At 39.7% G+C, this 20,486-nt stretch overlaps 1 protein-coding gene across 1 annotated transcript in view; it reads left to right on the top strand.

The window, feature by feature from the left end:
- The first annotated feature begins 6,172 nt into the window (after positions 1 to 6,172).
- ANKRD28 (ankyrin repeat domain 28) overlaps positions 6,173 to 20,486 on the top strand; it is a 232,595-nt gene continuing 218,281 nt past the window's right edge. The window contains exon 1 of the mRNA XM_072925674.1: positions 6,173 to 6,320. The gene's annotated coding sequence lies outside the window, so the exon portion shown is untranslated. The remainder of the gene's footprint in view (positions 6,321 to 20,486) is intronic.

Below are 20,486 nucleotides of genomic sequence, written 5' to 3'. Positions count from 1 at the left end.
GCAGCCTCTATTCCCTCTTCTGAACAACAAGCCTTCCTGAACCATTTGCCATCAGTGTTTTTCAATCTTATCTCTTAAAACAGTGGTTTTCCACTGCCATCATACGAAAGGGATATTGCCTTTCCAATAGACGAGCCTCCTTTTAGTATCTGTCAGGACGTGTCTTGTTTCCTTCGATGCTTTTGAAGAACAGCATCACTTTATAATCTCCCCACATAGAAGTCAAGAATAAAACATCCATCTTTATGCTTCTAGTTACTCAGACACGCTACAAAGTAGGTCCTTCGCTGGGACACAGAATGGGTTGCTCCTCCTGCCTAGCTGTTGATGATTCCCTTTCCTAGGACGCTTTCCTGTGCATTCTTTGGTGGAAGGGGAAGGAGCACTGCATGGCCCAGGCTCTACTGTCAAACCCAGAGCTATTGCCTTCATCCCGAGGTCCAGTCTTTTAAGTGCTGCTTCGTGCAGGTAGCCCAACAAGGAGGCTGCCCACAAAAGGTATTGTTGTCCTTGGACTTCTGTCTACAGCAAACCCTAGAGCTCCTCAGTCTGTGGAAAAGGAACATGTTACAGGTTGTGCTGAATACACCAGCAATTGCTCACAAAAAAGGCCAGTTTGCAGTGTCAGTATTGGCCAGTGCCAATATTATGTTGACTTTCCTGCTGGTCAATCCATGTAAGAGCTGAAAGGCCTGTACTCCTACTCAGGTAGACCCAGTGGTATAAATACCTTCAGCAAATGCAAAGTCAGTTGTTGACTTTCCTAAGAAAATATTCACCATCCTTCACTATTGCAAATATTGCTCATTAATTGCCAAGAGCTGGAACATGAAATCAAATCTAGGTCTCATTAATTCAAAAGGTATTAGGAAACACAGTTGCCTTATTGCAGAGCAACAAACCTTTCAGTCACTGTTCTGTAGCTGTTTGTACTTACCCTTTCCTCCCCACCTCATTTTGGCTCACATTTTTGTCCAAACCACTCCACATCACATACTTGTTCAATATTACATGACATGTTATGCTATCCGTACGTGAAGAAACACCACATACTTTCAGTGTGCAGAGCCCATGTTTAACTGCCAGGAAAATAACAAAGCAAGAACAAACCCAGGGCTGGATGGAAGAAAGAGCGTGTGGACAGGTTGTTACTGACTCTTTAATAAACATCTTGGATTGATTTACTCTCCTATGCCAAAAGCAGATGTGCCACTTCCATTTAAAGACTCAACACGTAGCAGCACTCATGGTTTCATAGCTGCATGTATTGTATGCCGCAGCTCTTTGTGCTTGTAACAATGGCTTTATTTGCACAGATGTGAAGAAAGTACATAAAATGAGACAGTTTACATGGTGCACAGGATTTATGGTGTTCTTGTAACTAAGTAACTTTTCTCCATTCTTCCAAGAATATAATAAGGAATATGTATTTTTAGATCAGAAGAAGATATAATTTATTTGCAGGTATTATAGATGGTTTGTGTACATGGCATTGTAGAAAATACTGCTAATTTAATGATATTTTCTAATAGCAAGTTATAATGAGAACAAGTTCTGTGGAATTTGCTTTTGAAGGCTTGATGAATTTTGTTGATCACTGGCAGGGAATTTGGCACTTGAATTGTGATTTATAAGATGTTTGCCAACCTGTTGGTGAAGGAAATGCACCTGAAATTCTGTTTTAAAAGATTTCTACTCATAAATCATGTCCCATGTAAAATGGAGCATGGAAGCCATGGACCCTTGCACTGCTTTTCAAAAGCAGTTCTGTGGGCATGAAGGTCAGGCACACAGGATGGAAAGTAAAGGGAATATATATCACAGGAGGGACAGTTCTGGATTTACTGCACCCCAGCCTCTGACTAACTCAGAAATGGTAGCTCTCAGGACATTAAGGGCAGTATTGTGTACGGTGCCTAAAACCTAGCCTGTAACACAGCTCTACACAGCTACCAGCTATCTGTGAGGGATGAGAACTGTTGATTATCATTAACCCCCTTAGAAAAGATACATCTGAAGTGCTGTGGGCAATACACAGGCCATCGCCACCTCCTGCCTCTTAATCAATCAATATCCTCAGGCTGGGTGGGTTCTGGGTACCTTTAATCTCCAGTACTCCACACTAAGGTAGGTAATCTGAATCCAGTTTTGAACTGGTTGTGACTATTTTAGTGCCAGCATTCTTCACTAGAATATCATCCTGCATTGACCATAAAATCTAACCCACTATTAGGGACAGTGGAACTAAATAGTTGGCCTTAAATTGCAGGTGGAAATAGAAATAACGTGGTTTACTCTTTCAGAGTGGCTGACCTGGCCTCCTTGGCTTTAAAAAATGAAAAAAATGACACGTGGGAAAGTGATCCTTCATGTAGTATTAACAGCAGTGGTGTTACATCAAAGATAAATTCAGCCCTACAGATGGAAGGTCGTAAGAAGGAATTCTCCATGATGGGTACCTGCTGGGGATCTCTGCCTGTAAAGTTTCATTTATGGTTGGAAATTTACTTCCATGGAACAGGCCATGAAACCATTTGCAAACAGAAATAGCAAAAAACCTGAGTGATACTGAAGCTACCCACAGTTTTTTTCCTGCACCAAGGACTCTTCAGCTGGTGGGCTTTAACGTCACGTCTACTCCCTTTCTTTCTGCACATACAGGTGGTACATAAACAGAATGTGTCTCTCTAAAGAGACTCTAAATACAGACAGCATTTAAAAATCACAATATTCGTATGGGAAGCCTGTCCCCATAGTAAGTATTTTTAGTTAAAATGGTGTTTAGTGAAGAGGAAAAGCTTTAAATGGTTCTGGCATCTCTTCACACATTTAAGTGCTTAGTGACATGTGGTTGCATACAGATTGTTCCCTGTTTCAAGGCAATGGTCACCCACAACACCTAAGCTGGAAATGACCTTTTTTTATTCCTTCTAAATAGTTACATATTTGTGTGTAGCTGGTATAATAAATAGCTGCTCTTCAGTTACCTGCTGAATATTACAGGTTGGATTCATCAGGAAAGTTGGCACACAGTATCATGAGGAGAAGAAAATATTTCATGAGAGTGTGAAGAGTGAATGATGTCACTCTTGCTGGGGGAGGGGAGGTGGTTCAGAGCTGAGTAAAGCATGAGTTAAGTCACTGCAGGTGTGCAGCTTAATGACCTGCAATTGAGTAGCAAGTGTGCATGAACTGAGAGCACAGAGGGCATGTTTGGGAATGTTATTACCATGGAGGAGCTGAAGTAAATGGATGGATGTGTGATATTATTTTTTGTGCTTTCATTTTTAATATGAGGAAAACACAGAGCAAATGAAAGTAAGCTATGTTAATATTACAGGTGTGTGAGTGGGACCTATGACTTCTCTCTATATTTCCTGAACAAGACTTACATTCTTTAACAATTTGGGAGAGGAAAGTGGAAAATACTCATTTTTGCAAGCCTGTTTCCTTTATTAGTTGTTTTTTTTTTTCCTAAAGTACTAATTTCAAAACCATATTACATTCACAAGAGTTAACACTGAAGTTATGATGCAGCTCAACTGTGTGTATGTAAAAATTTACTTTGCAGAATAAAGGCCTAGACTTCTTCTACCCCCACTCCCTGCTCTGTTGAAGTGCAGCTCTTGGTGGGATGGATATTCTGTAAAATATGTAACCATACATACTGATGTAGGTCTTGAAAATGTTTGTTCAGGAATCCAAAACAAACCCTGTGCTTTTCTTTAAATTTATTTAGGATCATCAATATTCACATACAGTAAACGTTAAATTTAAAGTAATATCAAAAATGAAGCTGGACTTCATACCTAAGATGAGAACATGAAACTAGTTTTAGCTCAGAGATGAGCAGTGTCACAGATATCTGTGGGATCTCTGTGTGGGGTATGCATTTAAAAGCAGGATTGAATTTAGGGCAAAAGATGGAAAGCAAATAGCTGTGTATGTATGTGAATAGATACATGGCCCTTATGTCAGTGTGTATATTATGTGTGTGTGTGTACATATAACAATATAAATACATAAAATAAAACCCCATCTATTCTCATACATTTCCATGTGTTTTATCCTACAATCCTGTCCTATGTACTCTGGTTGGTTTGTGGCAGGGTTACCAAAGATAGGAGTAAACTAACTGTTGAAGATACTTCCTTTCTTACCCTTTTTTCCCCCTTCAATAGATGAAACTTCCTATTTTCATTCCTTTAGGAGTACAGAACTGAATTCTGTACAGCTGAATTAAGTAATATGTTTAATATTATTTTAATAACTTTAATATATTAATATACTTTTAAAACTTGCTGCCTGTATATGTTTCTGATTAACAGTGACACTCTGGGAAGCTGCTCAGTAATGCCTGGAACTTAGAGAATCTTGTTCCCATTTTGTGACCATCCCCGTGGATCTGGGTTTGTTTTAGATCAGCTATTTTCTCGGCCTTAAAATGAGATATGTAACTGCCTCAATTAAGGAAATCTGCTAAGGGACATGAGACCCCTTTTTGTACTGTCTCATGAAAATATCTTCATATTGGCAAGCCATTAAAAAGAATAAGAGGATGGAAGGAAGAGGCAAGACAGCTGAGATATCTGGTAATTTACTGCACTCCTTGTTCAAGTCTGTGTTTCCAAAGGAACCGCTCTGGTAGAAAGGAGAGGAGTGTCCTTTCCAAACATAGTCTTGGCAGGAGGTGAGGCACAGAGCTACAAGAGACACTCACTACAAGAAAAGTCTCCTCCTGCCTTTAGTTTGCAAGAGTTTTCTATGTGATTTTCTGAGCTTTATTCTTGACAGAAACTTAGGCAAGAACAGGGATTTTGGAAGCCAAGTTATAAGTACTAGGATTGTCATAGCAACAGTTAAATGTCTAAAACTTCTGACTTCTTAGCAGCCTAGAAAAGGGGCAGAGGTGATGGAAGATAGAGGCTGTGGTCACTACTGACTGCCAAATAAGAGGCAATAGGAGCGGTCATAAACAGTTTTATTACTCTGATCACAAGCAAGACAAGTTGCTAATAGTCATCAGTTAATATTTTGAAAGATATAAAAGATATATCTGCAAAAATATCACCCAGGTTGCAAAGGTAATCGAGGCAGGCATTTATGACTGTCAAGTGCCAGGAAAACTGCTGTCATTCACCAGACTCTAGACATGTTTTGACCTACACAAGAACACAAACTGAGATATGTAACTGATTATTCCAGTTTATTTGCTTCTGTGTTAGTGACTGAAGTAAAAGTTTATTTTTCTTCTGTTACTTAATTACTGCATATGGTACTAGATAACTGTGATTTTTCCCTGACTCCTTCCTTCTTCATGTTAGGTCTTGATCTATTGTTTCATTTTGTTTTGGCTTTTAAAAAAATTATTATTGCTACTCTTAGTTTTTTTTCTGTTTAGGGAAAAGGCTCTCTAGGCATAGGTGGGATACTTGGTTTGTGAAGGTGATTAGCAGATGCAGTCTGAGAAACCATCTGGGAGGTTAAGGCTCACAGACATTGTAACAATAGAGCTGTTAAATGAGGAGAAAATGAGGTAGGCTTACAATTAGTAATTTGAACAAAGTCTTTGTCTAAGGGTGCTTTGTCTTTGTCGGAGTGCTTCTCAGAAATCACACTCCTGCCATCTATACGTAAGAGACTGAAAATATGAAGCAGACAATTTTGGTAGGAAGAGTGCTACTTTTAAAGGTGTGTACCTGGGGATAGCATCCTTTTCTGAAGACCCTTGTGACTGTAGATATATATTATGGAAGGTGAACTAGGAACCTGGACTGTTCTTTTGCTAGCACCAACATTTTTGTCATCAGTCTCAAAAGAATAAGCCCATATGAGTTTTGGGACACTATTTTGGGAACAGTGATTCAGAGATTCTGCACCAAAGGGAAAAGAGGAGGAAGAAATTTTTAAGCAGATGTTAAAAAATGGTCCTGCAAGTTTCTCAGGACTTCTCCTGTGTAAGGAAAGGCAACATGTAGGGAAAGAGATAATCACTAGAATCATCATGGGAGACTTCTAATTGGGGTCAGAGATGGTGAGAATTTGGCACTGCCACATCTGAACCCAAACCCAGCAATTCATGGCCTAGACAAGAGACAAGACCAGCATCTGGCTATAAACCTGGTCTGCCGGGTCATTTCAATCTATTAAGATTCTCTATCACTTCTACCTTACAGGAAACCTGTATACCCACCCAACTTTCTGAGTTATAGAAAGGCTGATCTATAGTCCTGAAGCAAAGAAGCTGTACACCAAAAGCTGGAAAAGTGGCTTACATTTTAAGAGGAATTCTCCAAACCTGAATTCTCCAAACCAAGAAGGTAAAGTGAGTGTGTGTGTTCAGGGGGTGCTGTTCTGGAAACCATCACTCAGCAGGTATATAAGCAAAAAATAGCAAGTCTTTATAGTGGTTTTAATAAAGTGCACTTTATAGCACCTTTCATCTTCAAAGAATGAGACAAATTTATTGTTAGTATAAACCCATGGGGACCAATGAAGATGAAGAAGGGAGTGCAGTTACCCCTTTACTAATCAGGGTCATGATTCCACAGGAATATTATTTTGTACCATGTCAGTAACGATTACAAAATCTAGGAGGCTGCAGTATGAATTTAGCTGCAAAAGGCAGACTGAATCCTGTGACTGCAGACTTAATGGCCATCATTAAGTATAATATATATGCATAGCTGCAGTACACTTTTCCAAGATTCTGGAAAGATCAGCTGAGTAACTGACTACAGGAGTGTAAAATTTATACCGCATCTCACTAATAACTACTTTTATTCCTACTGCATGCAGTATGACATTCTGTAGATTATATTACACATAAAACTGCACCTCATTCTCTTTCTCACCCTCCTGCACAGCATTATTTTCAGTGCATTTCTTGACAGTAAGGAAGCTGTCAAAGTTCAAATTAAGGAAGTGAAACACTGGACATAATATGTGAATCCAAAAAGAAGCAATGCATTTATGCCTGTTAGTAAAGCAAAAGCCTTTGGAAATGAGAATACAAACAATGTGACATTTCAGCAGGGCATAGAGAACATTTCTTCCATGTTGCCTTAGTAATTTTATGGTGTGGAAAGGGCATAAGGCCAATATGTGAGGCTAGGTCTCTGTTTTCTCCTTGGCTCTACATACTAACAGTGAAGCTAATGCAGTTTGCCGGGCTCCTGCAAAGACTTCAAGGATCCCCTCTTTATCTGAGCAAGCTTTGGAAAAAACCGGCCTGCATTTTGCTTTTATAGTGGGAACTTAACACAGAAATCAGAGTGCTAATGGCTGGCAAACTAATATGCTGGAATGTCTCAGATATGACTAATCTATGTTTCACCTCTGATGTTTTATTAAGGGGGGAAGGGGAAAAAACCCTCAGAAACACTACCAAAGCAAAGAATAAACTTTACATTAGGTAGTGGCTTACAACACACAACCCCAAAATCTAAGAAGGTGGGTACGAAACTGTCTCATTGCTACCAGTATTGTCATAGATGTGATTCTTTAAGCAAGGTCTTATTTAATTTGATTTGTATGAATTATTGGTGGAAGAGCTATTGTCCATGTAAAAGTAGCTGGTTAGTGTGGGACTTCTTCCAAATACTTCACAAAGTTTTAATTATAGAATCATGCAGAAAGGGCAGATTCCAGCCTTATCTTTCAGATTACCTTCTTAGAGTTTAATTAAAAAAGTGAATGGGTGAGCATTGTCCAACATGGAAAAATTATATACCTTCATATAAGTAACACCTTCTGTATATTTCTTCAATACTTAAAATGCTTTGCTCTCTTCTGGCAATGTAATGCACCAAGTTTTTTGTTGTATGGTAATTTGTCTCTGCACTCATTTAGGCTCTTTGGTTTCTGAAATGATCATCTGTTCTTGGTGTATAAACACTGCAAGGAGTGGTAACCAGGAAACACATATTGGTATTGATGGTAACTGCAGAGTAAACGACCAGGAATTCCTGTGGAAGCTGCACAGACTGCTCTGTTACTTGTTACTCTGTAAACAACACTAGAGTATATGCCTTGTGGTATGCTCTACACGTGGAGAGAGGTAGAGAGACCTAGCAAACTCCTTCAAAGTTGCTTCAGACAGATCTAGCGAATGGTGACAGTGTCCTGGAAATTGCACAAAAGTGGATATGAGGAGATATGGCCTCTTCCCTACTACTCCCATTTAGCCTTTGCTGGTGGATCACTTACCTATGCATTTCCTACACTTCTGTCTGTTTATATTTCTGCCTTCTTCAGACAGGACCTGTGTTAGGTCAAATGTTCACACAGCAACCCTGTGATGCCAATCTTACCTTAACAGTAGTTGTGTAAATTCTGGAGTTACTGTGGACAGCAAATTGAGGAGACACGTTCTGGGTAGGTGCTTCCAGCTTGGATCAGGATATCAGAGTTGTGTAGATCAGACATGGTGATAGCCAGAATTAGGTCCTTTTGTAAAGCTGTACAAGAAAGTAACTTAACAACCAGATGTAGACAGAACTGACTGATGTGAACTTCCTTTAGCTAGGAATGACTAATTCCCCAAAAGGAAAATTTACTCATTGAATGGGTTTACAGTGATGTTTTCTACAAAGAGGCTCAAAATGGCTAGGATGTCTCAACATAGTAGGGACTTACTTACTATCCTCCATTGGTTCTTCCAAATATGGGGTCACTAACCAGGACTTTCAGAGTGCTGAGGAAAGAGCTTGTGATGCACTGTTACTGCTCAGTGTGGCTGTTAACATCAACAAAAATCTTACTTGTTCTCCCGCAATATGTAATTATTTCCTTACGTTCGCTGTAATTTTTTAAGCTTTTACATGGATAAAAGTGATGTTTACAAGGAGTTTAAATCCTTCAAACTTGCTAATAAACTTGTTCACCTCTTAAAACAGGACAGTCTATACTGTTGCTTAAAACAGTAGATTGTCTAGATAATATATGGTGAAATCACGTAATTTATACAGAGATTGTAATAAAAATTCCTAGGTCTCTATTGTTACAAGCATTATTCCTGCAAATGATTGTGCAGTTTTTTCCTCTCCTATGCAGATGGTAATCACTACCACAAGACTCTGTCATCTCCTCTATTTCCTGACATACTTATATAAAAGTGTGCTTAAATTGACTGTCCCATGCTATCTTCTGTTTCCACTGAGCTTAAAGCAAATCCACAGAATTCCCAGGCTACCTTAGCTGCACCACTTCTGTGGCATGGTGTAGAGTGGCGAGGAGCCTGTGAGGATCTTGCCATTGCCTCCTGATACTCAATGTTTTGTGTGGAAAAAATGCCTGCCCTGGCTAAGAGGGCAGCCCTCAAACCAGAATGGCATTGATGAGTGTTAATAAACAATGCTGGATACTTTGTATTTTTTAATGCTAGGACTGTCTGTAAGTGAGAGAGGCAGCTATTCATAGACTGAGGAATTGCAGCCCAGGCTGGCAGAGGTTTGCTCCCCTGATACATCGTCTCCATGATTTATGCTCTTTGTTGAACCTATGGCAGTGGAAATATGAGACACATGTGCTATTGCTTGATCTCTGCTTTGTGCCAAGGAAGGACTGAGGCAGAAGAATGAGTTATAAGCAAAGGAAAAAGCATCAGTAAACTTATTTGGACCTGTTGTCTCATGTGATGTGAGGGGTGTGTTTAGTGACAGGATGCCAGGCCACGTGTCTGAGACCTGCAGCTCTAGTAAACAGAAAATAGTGGGGGTTTTTTGTGGGGCAACCCTTTAGGCTCACAGAGGGAGATTTGTGATTATGTTTGGAATTGGGCAATGTGTAAAGTGAGGGGCAAATAGCTTGAATCCTATCGAGGACCATCACTCCCAATGCTCAATCACATGTTATTCTTACTATCCACAGCTGCTCTATCCATGCAGGTGCTGGGTAGCAGTGTGGCAACCTAGACAGCAGCTGGTGTGAAACATCAGCATGTATGTGCCAGTGGTGCTGGCTTTTCAGTTAGACAGCTGAAGAGATGATTCCTGTCTGTCCCATGATGGGACATGGCTGCTTGTAGTTGAAATCTGAAAGCTAAAGTGTCAAGTGTTCCCCGGTCTTGTGCAGAATCAGGTTTCCCTCCTCTTCCTGGCTTGATAAATATGGAAAGGGGGTGTTGAAATTGCTGGGATGGCCTGTCCTAGTGCTGTTGAAGGTGTGGCTTGGTGTGCTAGGCAGCAACAGTGTTTGGTTTGGTATTTTTTTCCTCTGACCCAGCCAGGCTTGTTGTGTTCAAAGCAAGTGCATGCATGAGTGCTTGTAGAGTGTGGAAGGAGGGTGGTCAGCAAAGGGTGGATTCTCCGAAACCTGGATGGAGCTGCGTTATGTCAGATGAGGATGGATGCTGATGTACAGGTCAGAGGTGGTGAGATGGCAATTTGGAGGCCAAAAGGGTCAGCTGTTTAGTACAGCAGTGCTGATGGAGAGTCCTAGGCCAAGAACTTCTTTCAATGTAGGTTTAACAACATTTCATATATTTCTTCCCAAACAGGTCATGTTGCAACAATATCTAAGTTGTGTATGAGTAAAGTTATTCTCTTCCAAGTTGTTAATGTATTCATTTCATGTGGTCAGTTTAGTCAAAAGTGTTTTGAAGTTTTCCTGCTTGGCAAAAACTTGTCAAAGTGGCAGCTCCTGGGTTTGCTTTTTCTCTGGAGAAAACATCAAAGACTCAGACAAACACAACTAAACTGTACCAAATCTACAAAACTAATGAGAAGTTCAGTTTTATTCAGGCAAATACTCTTTGAAATGGTGCTTACTACAAGCAGTGCAACTGTGTCAAGTCACTAATTCTAAAAAGAGAAAGGAAAACAGTTTCGGAGCTTTCATCTAGAAATGAGCAACTAGCTTACAGGAATGTATGTTTCATGGTATGTATTCTGTTTGCACAGAGATGTAGTGCTTTTAAAGTTAATCTAATGGCAAATTAAGTAAAAATAAAATTATAATGGTGAAGAAAAATATTTTCCTGCAACAAGAATTCCATCTTTTAAGGAACTTTTCCTGAAAATCCTTGTTACAAACAAATACTATCTACCAACTTGTTCTCCATTTGTGTTGGTTAAGGATTCAGTCTGCATCTCACCTAGCTTTGTGCCTGGAAGTCTTTTCATGGTTTTCAGTGGATGTGAGGTTGCGTTTCCAACTGGAAACGCCAAGATTCCAGCCAAATTATGTTCTGTACATCACCTTGGACTAGTCTGTTCTTATGTCAGGCAAAATATACCTCCATTTCTTCTGCCGAGCTCATCCCAGTTTTACACTGGGGCATGGGTTTTTTTGGTCTTTATTTTGGCTTTTCTGTTTCTTTTTGTTTTGTTAGGTTTTTGTTTGGTTTTATGTTTGTTTGTTTGTTTTTCTGCAATATAAATCTCTATTTCCCTGATGTTTTCCCTAAGGCAGGATACCACTGACATGTCTCCAGGTTACTTTTTGACTGTTCTGTGAATGAATTTATCCTAACAACAAAGCAACTGATTTCTTATATTCTGTTCTATTTGCTGTTGAACAGAGTTTGTCAGAATTTAATACTGCAGGATGTCCTTGTGTGCTTTGCCATATGGAAATGGACAGGAATAATTGTCTCCCATCACTTACTGCTCAGTGGGGCTCTCCCTCAAGGCAGAGCAAGGGCTCTGTACAGCTAGAAATTTCCTCCTGTGCTGGGGCTATACGCTACATCACAGTCCCAGATAATAAATGCTGCCCAATGGGAGATCGGTTCTCACCAGGTCTTCCTCCTAAGACTGAAAATGTATTTACATGGTGCTTCTTGAAACAAACATGTAAATTATAGTAATGTAATATCCACATTGATGTGATGCTGAATTCCAGACATGTAAGAACAACCTAAGGGACTGTTACACTCAGTCTCTGGGGTATGCTCTGCTAATTTTTTTTTTTTTTTTTTTTTTTTTGATTGTATGATCTTCTGGTCTACCTAGAAACATTTGCCATCTTGCTGCTGGATCGAGTAAGTCCATTTGTGCCCTGCCATGCCAGAGTGGATGGCTGACATGGCCTGGTGCCTTATTGCCCATCTCGTAGAATGAATGGCCTTGCACCTAATTATCTCACACTTTTTCTGGAACAAGAAATTTCTCCATGCATCAAGTTCAGTTGCAGTGGGTTTATCTATATCATGTGAAAAAAACAGATATTTGAGTCTTATGAGTCATACGCACAAAATCGTTCCCAGGACAGAGAGCTCTTGGGGTTCCTAGTCAGATTCAGTGTTTCATCTTGCCTGTTTACAGTTCTCTAAATCCTCACCAACTCAAACATAAATTTGTAACAGTACAGATACTCTTGCTTTCAGCCTTCTAGCAAAGAGACTTGCATCAGGCAACAATCCGTTCTTCTCTGGTGTCTTTTAATTTAAGACTGTTAAATATGGATCACAATCTCATTCTATGGCTTTCACAGTAGGTGTTTTATTTTAACACTACTTTTCTCCAAGTCCTTAATTGGGGCTAATGGGAATTGCTTGTTACAGATATACATTTATTGGAAATTATTTAGACCCACAGTTGCTATGTAGCCTGCTGTTAGACATAGTTGTGACATTTCTAATGAAAGTGATATTTAGGCTCACTGCTACAGTGTGGTCATTTTATTAATGTTTTTGCGCAAAAGCACAAAACAAGTAATAATTTTTTTCTCTCCTAATACAAAAAAACTCTTATGTTGCATTTGAATCAAAGATGAACTTGCTCATCTCTGTGCTTTTGGAAGAAGTCTTGCTAGATTCCCTCTGTGTCTCTTTAAGTCCAAAATTATTCAGTTTTTCATGGTCTTGGCTCTGGCTGATTAGCTCTGTAATGAGAGAGTGGGTACAGTATATCAATTGGTTCTAACGGTACAATTTTTTTACACTTATTTTGCTAGTGTCTCACCTAAGCTTAGGGACATCCATGCTATTTCTACTTTTTAGATGAAACAATCTGCCTCATTTCTAACTTAAGACATATGCTTGGATGTGAATTTCTTTGCCTTACTCCTTCTGCAAGCTTCAGTAGGGAGATGATAAAAATCAAATCTAGCTCCTCTGCACTCCTACATGTCATGCCAGGGAGCTTTCTAGCTCTTAGTTTAAAGCCAGAGGACCTGAAGATCCACTGCCAAGTATGTAGTGAGGGAGGATTATAAAGATGACTGTATAGTTCAGGTTGAAGTCTTAGGGTTCTGTTCTTTGTATGTTCAAGACAAATATTATGTACAAACTTATAATTTGAGCACCCATCATCTATCATCTCACAAGGCTGCAGGTCACAACCATGGGGGCCTCATTTGTTGTCTCTTGTTTTTTCTGTGGAAGATGCTCTCCTTCCAATCCACTCAAGGCATCATCTCAGCAGCTGCACTCTCTTCTCGTATGGCTGTTGAGGGTGGCTTTCTCCAGCAAAAGTGATGTGCTTAAGTAAACCATCTCTACCACTATTTTTGAAAATCTTTCACTCAGGAATCAAAGACCCAAATTTAGAAGCATAAATCTTGAGATGCAAGGTTCATGTCAGTCTTTTTATGCAGGGATACCATTTAACAGGTTTTGTATATTGACATTTAGTCTTAGTTGGGGTTTTTGTTTGTTGTTAATCTTGGCAAAATCCTCCTTATGTTTTGCTGCCTTGGGGAATATGACAGCGACACTTATTTTAGATGTACATCTTAACTGGATTATTTTGACCTGTGGGAGGCAATCAGTGGAAATAACCCTGCAATGGATCTTTAGACTGTAGTAAAAATCATCATAGGAAAATGTTTCTCCCATCTGGAGGTTTCCCTATTATGTCATAGGGGTGACAGACTGTCTGGAAGAGTGAAGGCTGTTGAAAGGCTGGGATATAACCTGCTTGACTGTAAGACATCATAGTTAGCTGTATCTAATCTTCGTTGCTTCCGTTCTAAATGGCACAGTGCTTTATCCCATTCTGAAAGTCTGCTTTTGCTCAAATGTAGTGTGCCAACATCTTATTTCAAGGGCAGTTTTGCAGAAGTTGGGACTGCTGTGTGTCAGCCTGATTGAATATATTCGTTTTTTCTTTTAATCATCCTAAAATTCAGAATGTCTCAATAACACTGAGGTCATGGGATCTGTTTCTAGCATTTTATATGTCATTGCTGTAACAGAGGCAAGTTTTGGTTTCTTCTTCAAAACCAGTATGGCTTTAAACTATGACTTTTCTCCATTTTAATGTAGCCACTATGCCATTTTTCAGATCTAACTTCTCTGTGGATACAGCCATATCTGGTTTTCATACTTAATTTTACTAATAATTTCTTCCTAGATTAAGTGATGCTTGGAGACATTCAACTGTGTATTGATTTCATCTACTGAACTGCATAAATTGCAGATGTTTAAGTTGTATAAACCCATTGAAGTTTGCACAGCTATTGGAAAGCACAATATGAGATGCTGGGGTCCGTACAGCTGCAGAATAACTGTTGTGATACTTGAGCAGAACTACCAACTCTCATAAATTAGGTTTATTTTCAGATTTCAAAATGTTTATGGACATTATAATCTAAAAAAGGAAAGACTTAGACAGGAAGGCAGGCTTAGACATTAAACCTAAGGAAAGGCTTAATGGTTGACATGGGTATGACAAAAAGAAAAATAACTTTGCAGTGCTACATTAGTAGAGTTAAAGTAGAGTTGGCAATCACATTCCATATGGAAAATTGTATTTCAGACATTGAACTACCTTATAAAGCAAGAATAGTAAAATAAGACTTTCACATGAGGTTACAGGATCCTTAGCAGGAGAGGCAGCTGAGGCAGTGCAGTATGGCTTTCCTGCTGCTTTAGTCTTTGAATTGCCTGCCTGTTAACATTCAGAGCAGCTATATACTGAACTCCAAAGATACTTGCCGTCTCTGTATTTGACAACTGAGAGATCCTTGGCATATCTGCTGATGCGCTTTATCTGTGCTTTTATTAATATGTGTTTATCTCTTGTTCCATTTTGGACTAGATTACTTCATCCAGATCCATCATAAACAGAGAGCATTATTGCAACCACAATCATCTACGGCATAAGAAGAAAAGCCTTACCTCCTTGTATAAATTGAAGCTTTCTTATGCAATTGTTAAATGGCTTGATTTTCTCCATTCAGATTTTTTGTCATTATGGCAGTTGAAGTAGTTTGATATTGTATTTTTCTGAATAATATATTTGTGATTATTTTGAGGGTGTTTTCTGGCACATAAATGTAATCCCATCACAGCCACTGTAGTTCTCCTTAAAATGCTAGCTACATAGCAACATGCTCAATGTTTAATTAGCTTTTCCAAGTTATTAGCATCTCTTTAATATTCACTTAGAAGTATTTGGCTGTTAAAATGTAGAAAAGCTAATGGATACATATAGCTGATTTATATGCATAAATTAGTATAAACATGAAAAATACAAATGGAAAATGTAGGCTGAATGCCCAGACAATCATTTTGACAGCCAGCTTTGCCAGACTGTGGAATCAAGCCTCCTTGCAAGCAGCCTTGAACATCACATCCCTGTGGCATGCAAGGGACAAGAGATGTGGTTTTGCCACACTCTGGGCTGAATGAGCTGACATTATTTGATTGCTACCGTAGTGGCCTCTCAGCTGAAGGCAGTGCTCGTGTGCTTGCCTTGTGAAAAGGTCAAGACTTGCAGCTTCAGGTGAGAGGGTGATTTATGCTTTGTCTGGCAGCCTCTGTCTTCTGAGTTCAGGGTTGAGAAGAGGATCTGACAAGGGACAACCAGCAGACGCTGTGGGTAGAGAGTGGCAAGCTATCTGTGCAAGAGAACAGAAGTGGAAGCAATGACCCTGGGAGGTCCTGCTGCTGTCCCAGGTATGCTACAGAACACACCATACTACTTGGTGTGAGGGTGCCAGAACTCATGCCAGGTGCTTTGCCTTGGGTGTACTTGTGTCCTCTGGGCATCCAGACAAAGCACTGCTTGGAAATAAGAGCTTACCTCAATGTATTTTTCTGGAGCAGGAGGACTCATGGCTTCTCCTCATTATAAGGACAGACCTTTTGCAAGATCTGAGCTCTAATTCATATCAGAAGTGATGATTTGTAATGAGAAGATTTACTGACTTACAGCTGTGACTTTTCCACCCAAGGTTTTTTTCCCTGGAATATATGAACCACTTTGAAATGAACTATAGAGGGCAACTAAAGAAAAAAAAAAAAAAGAAAAGGGTCTTTATTTTTTTCTTTTTGTAGGACTATAGGACAAAAAGGGATAAAAGATAAAAGCCCCCACCCTTCCCTGCAACTACCTTTTCAACTGCCAGCATTACCATGCCAAGAATGCCATGGAGTATATTTTTCATGGCTCCTTTGAGGATTTATTCTGCTGCATTACTCACTAATAGGAACAGTTCTCAGTTGTTGGTTTTTTGGTGGTTACTTACTCTAAAATATTTTAGATGTTTTGAAATCCATTTTCATGTCTTCTTATGAGTGTCCCAGCAGTGAATCTTCATACAAATTTTGCCCTGCCAGTCTCGTGTTCAACTTGAGTTTGCCAAAGTTCTTGTCACTCAATGAATAACTGTTGTTTGCAATGTGCCTTTATCTCATTTGCTTTCCTTGAATCAGTTAGGGAGCAAAAGAAGAGAGGAACTAATGTAAGTGGTACATACATTACATGAGTGGTACTTAAATACTGTAAGTAGACATCTCTGGAGAATCAATAGTGAGAAACACTTCCCCCAAAGCTTGTTCTACAGTGCATTAGAAATAAGTAACACTCTCTGTAAGCAGTGAAGTGGGAGAAGAAAATGGTTGGGCTTTACATCACAACTCCTAACTCACTGAGAGAGAAAACCTATCTGATGTTTCAGACACAGTCAATATTCCTGCTTCAGCTGCTCCTGATATACTTCTTAATGTCATCATCTGCTCTTCCATAGAGTGCTTGAAACTGGAGGGGGGAAGTGAAATGGAACTAGTGATCCTTTTTTCCCTAGCATTTTAAAAACATGAGGACATGCTCAAGACATTCACATTTTTTTCCCCCTTCTGCTATTCTTCTCATATTCTTCTTCCCTTCATCTTCTTCCCTCTAAAAGAGATTTCAGGGAAAGAAGGATGGGAAAATTCACGAGCTTTCTTTCCAAAACTAAAATTAAAGGACATAGGAACCAAAAAAAGAGCTCCCTTTGTTTCTCATTGCATAAATAGCCAAAACATGTTGGCAGTCAGTCAGAATGGAGGGTAAGGTACTCGCAGGCAGATGACTGTAAAGCTATCAGATTTATAGGGCAGCTTGACGTAAATGTAAATTATGCACCATTCGTATTGGGCGGGTGCTAATTGAATCCATACATCTATTTAAATTGTATTCCAAGAAGAAAGCTTCTTCCAGTCGGATGCTGGCACGGGGACAAGTTCATTGCCTAATTTTATAACTTTGGCTTTGTCCATATTTACAACTGCCTAACTCTAAGAGAAGATAAGATGTCAGTGTTGGGTCCTTACCTTGTACTCAGCTGCTGTGATTCATGTGAGGCGCATTACAATATGTTGAGGGCTTGTATTATTGAACAAAAAGTTCAAAGATCCTCTTTTGAGCAGAAGATGAAGGTTTTGTCTGCAAAGTGCAAGGCTACTTGGTGTCCATTTAGAGAAAAAAGAAGAAAAATAAATAATATAATTATATGACTTTACTTGTGTAACCTTGGAATGTGTCTGACAATTGCATGCCATAATTTGTATCCTTCATTCTGAAGGCAAAACCCTGCAAACATTCCCACACTACTGTCTGACCAGGAGTAACTGTGGCACCTGAAAGGCAGAGATGTTATCCTTGCAGGCTCAAGCTGTACTAAAGCCAAGGCTTGCTGCCATCTCACTGATATATTAAATGCCAAGCAGTTGAGAGAAGAAACTGTTACTTCATCTATCTTCCTTGACTGAATGCCCTTGCTTCCCTTACATCTTGTTTATTCATGAGTATTTAGAGACATTCCTGAGTGTGGGCTGTGTAGCTGCAGTTTTATCTCTGTGGAGTTTGTCTCTTATTCACTTACTTCATTAAACATTGTTTTTTCATTTAAAGCAATGCTGTTTCTTACTTAGTTCATGGCAGCTTGTTTTAGGGAAAAGTATAGAAACCATAATTAGAGGAACAAGCAAAATGGTAGGTGTGCAATAGGCAAGGGGGAGCAGCATGGCAAGAAATTAAAATGTACTCAAGGAATTGATTGAGCAGGGAGAAAAACAAATTTTGCTGGCAATGAGGGCAGGGGAATAAAGCCAAACCCAACTTCCTAAAATAGGAGGATAGAGATGATGGAAAAAAATATAAATTCCTTTATTAGTGTGTAACATATTTGTAGGGCAGTTTCATTCTTGGGTGGTGAGACATGACTGATTACCAGTTAGAGAGACTAAAAGGGGGAATAGGTTGTAATTGCCTAAAGTAGAGGAATAAAGGAATTTGGTTCCCTTTCTAGTCAGCCCTGTGATAACACTGAGATTTCTCTGGTTTTCCTTCCTTACTAGTTCCCTAACAGTAATCAGAGTGGCCCCAGCTGATCAAGCATGCAGAGGACGAATTTGTTTTGCTTCAAAGTGGGGTGGTTCCTTCTAGAATTTTTACCAAATGTTACAGTTCATGAGTCTGAACTCACTATCTTGCATCTAGGACTCATTTAATTCTTATTTTCAGCTATTTTGGAAAACCTACAAAGTAGTATAAGTAACACACATGATTTCCAGCTTAGTGGAGTAGTAAGGGCTCAGTACTGAAAGATCATAGAAGTAGTTCTGGAGTGTCAGGCAGTTGTATTTGGCCCCCATTTCTGATACAAGATGTGAGATAAGTTGGCCTTCTGGCTGAGGTAAAGGACAAGGGTTTCAAAAGCAACCTCAGACTCGATGTGCACATCAGTAGCATGTTTTCAGTGCACAGTGAGGAGCAGATGATACCTGCAGGTTTAAGTGCTTTGTGCCAGAGCTGGATATGTAAGTGCTGGTGTATCATAATAAGTTAGGTTCCAGTAAAGAAAGTAGAACAGAGCTGTGGGTAATGTGGAACATCAAGGATGCAAAAATCAGTTGAAATGGCTCCAGTTCTCATTGCTCCATGAAAACTGACAGATCCTTCATAGTGTGGGTGTAGGCGGGGCTGTTTATCATGAGGACGCCTTTCTTCATTGTCTTTATTGCTGTCACTTGCCCACAGGATTTTGAGTAGCAGGATCTGTAAAAGAGTTGTAAGATATAGCCTCAAGCTTTTGTTGGCTGAACATCACCCTGGTCTGTATGTTGGCACTTCAGAAAAGTGTGAGGAGGGGTGGAGCAGATCAGGCTGTGGCCTTTGTCCCACCTCAGCTGTGTGGGCTGCTGTGAGAATTGCTGCCTGCAGTTGTGGAGGAGGTTTTTAGGACAACTGTGGTGCCAATCCCTGTGCCTGCATATGCATTCCAGGAGGGAATTTGGTCTTATTGAATGTGCCCAGCCACATATGAAGGAGCTGACCTTCCAGCCACCCACTTGGTGCGACAGATCTCTCTGCTTGTTGTATCAAGCTCCACCAAAGCAGCACAAAGTGGAAAGTCTTAACTTACTTGCAGGTTCTTTCCCACAACATTTTAGCATGTAATGTGTTATAACAATGCTGTCACATTGAACAGTATTGTGGTATTTTTGTGTTCCTTTCCTGAATTAACTGGCAGGGCTGGAGTCCGATGGTGGTTACAAGAAGCTGTTCTAGATTTAGGTGGTGTATATTGAAAGTGAAATCCAGCTGAGAGACAGGATGAATATTATGCTTAACTGAAAACCATGTGCTTAACTGTACCCATAACAAAGCCACAACTTGTCAGTTCTGGAGTCATGATAAATTGGGCTGATTAGTGCCAGGAAAACAGTATGGGTTTTTTTGTTGTTGTTATTACCAAAAATGTGAAAGCAAAACTTGCCCTGAAAATAGGAACCACTGTTATTCTGGTGTAGATAAAAACAATGCCAAATCAACACCAGCAAGTAGGAAAAAAAAAAAAAAAAGAGAAATGCATATTCAGAAAACAGTTTAATAGAAATAAAAGTTTATGTAACTGATAAAACGTGTGACTCACCTATACTTTTCCCACCCCAACTGCAGACTGGTATTCCAAAAATCTTCCCAGAATTAGTATGGAGAGAGCATTTATAAGTTGAAGTCTGTTCATAAATTTAAAACTCAAAAGCAGGCAGTTAGTGCACAGAGGGTCTTAGTCTTTCATCCTACTTGTGTGTAGGCCAGTAAAAGGATGGCCACTCAGACCAAATAGCCTGTGAATGGTGCATGAAAATTTCTGGCTTGTAAACTGAATGAAGCCGTTCTCTCTTTCCAATGCCATTGGGTTCACTGGTGTGTATGGGGTTAATGGCTGTGCAGAGTATTTGAGGACTGATTGCACCATACAGACCTGCCTACCACCAGAATTAGCTACAAATCCTGCCAGGCTGGGGAGGATTGGGTATTGGTGGGCTA

This window comes from Taeniopygia guttata, chromosome 2 (assembly GCF_048771995.1).
Source record: "Taeniopygia guttata chromosome 2, bTaeGut7.mat, whole genome shotgun sequence".
In the NCBI taxonomy this organism is placed as follows: Eukaryota; Metazoa; Chordata; class Aves; order Passeriformes; family Estrildidae; genus Taeniopygia; species Taeniopygia guttata.
Note: the sequence above shows the minus strand (reverse complement) of the source record. Positions and strands in the feature narration are given on the sequence as shown.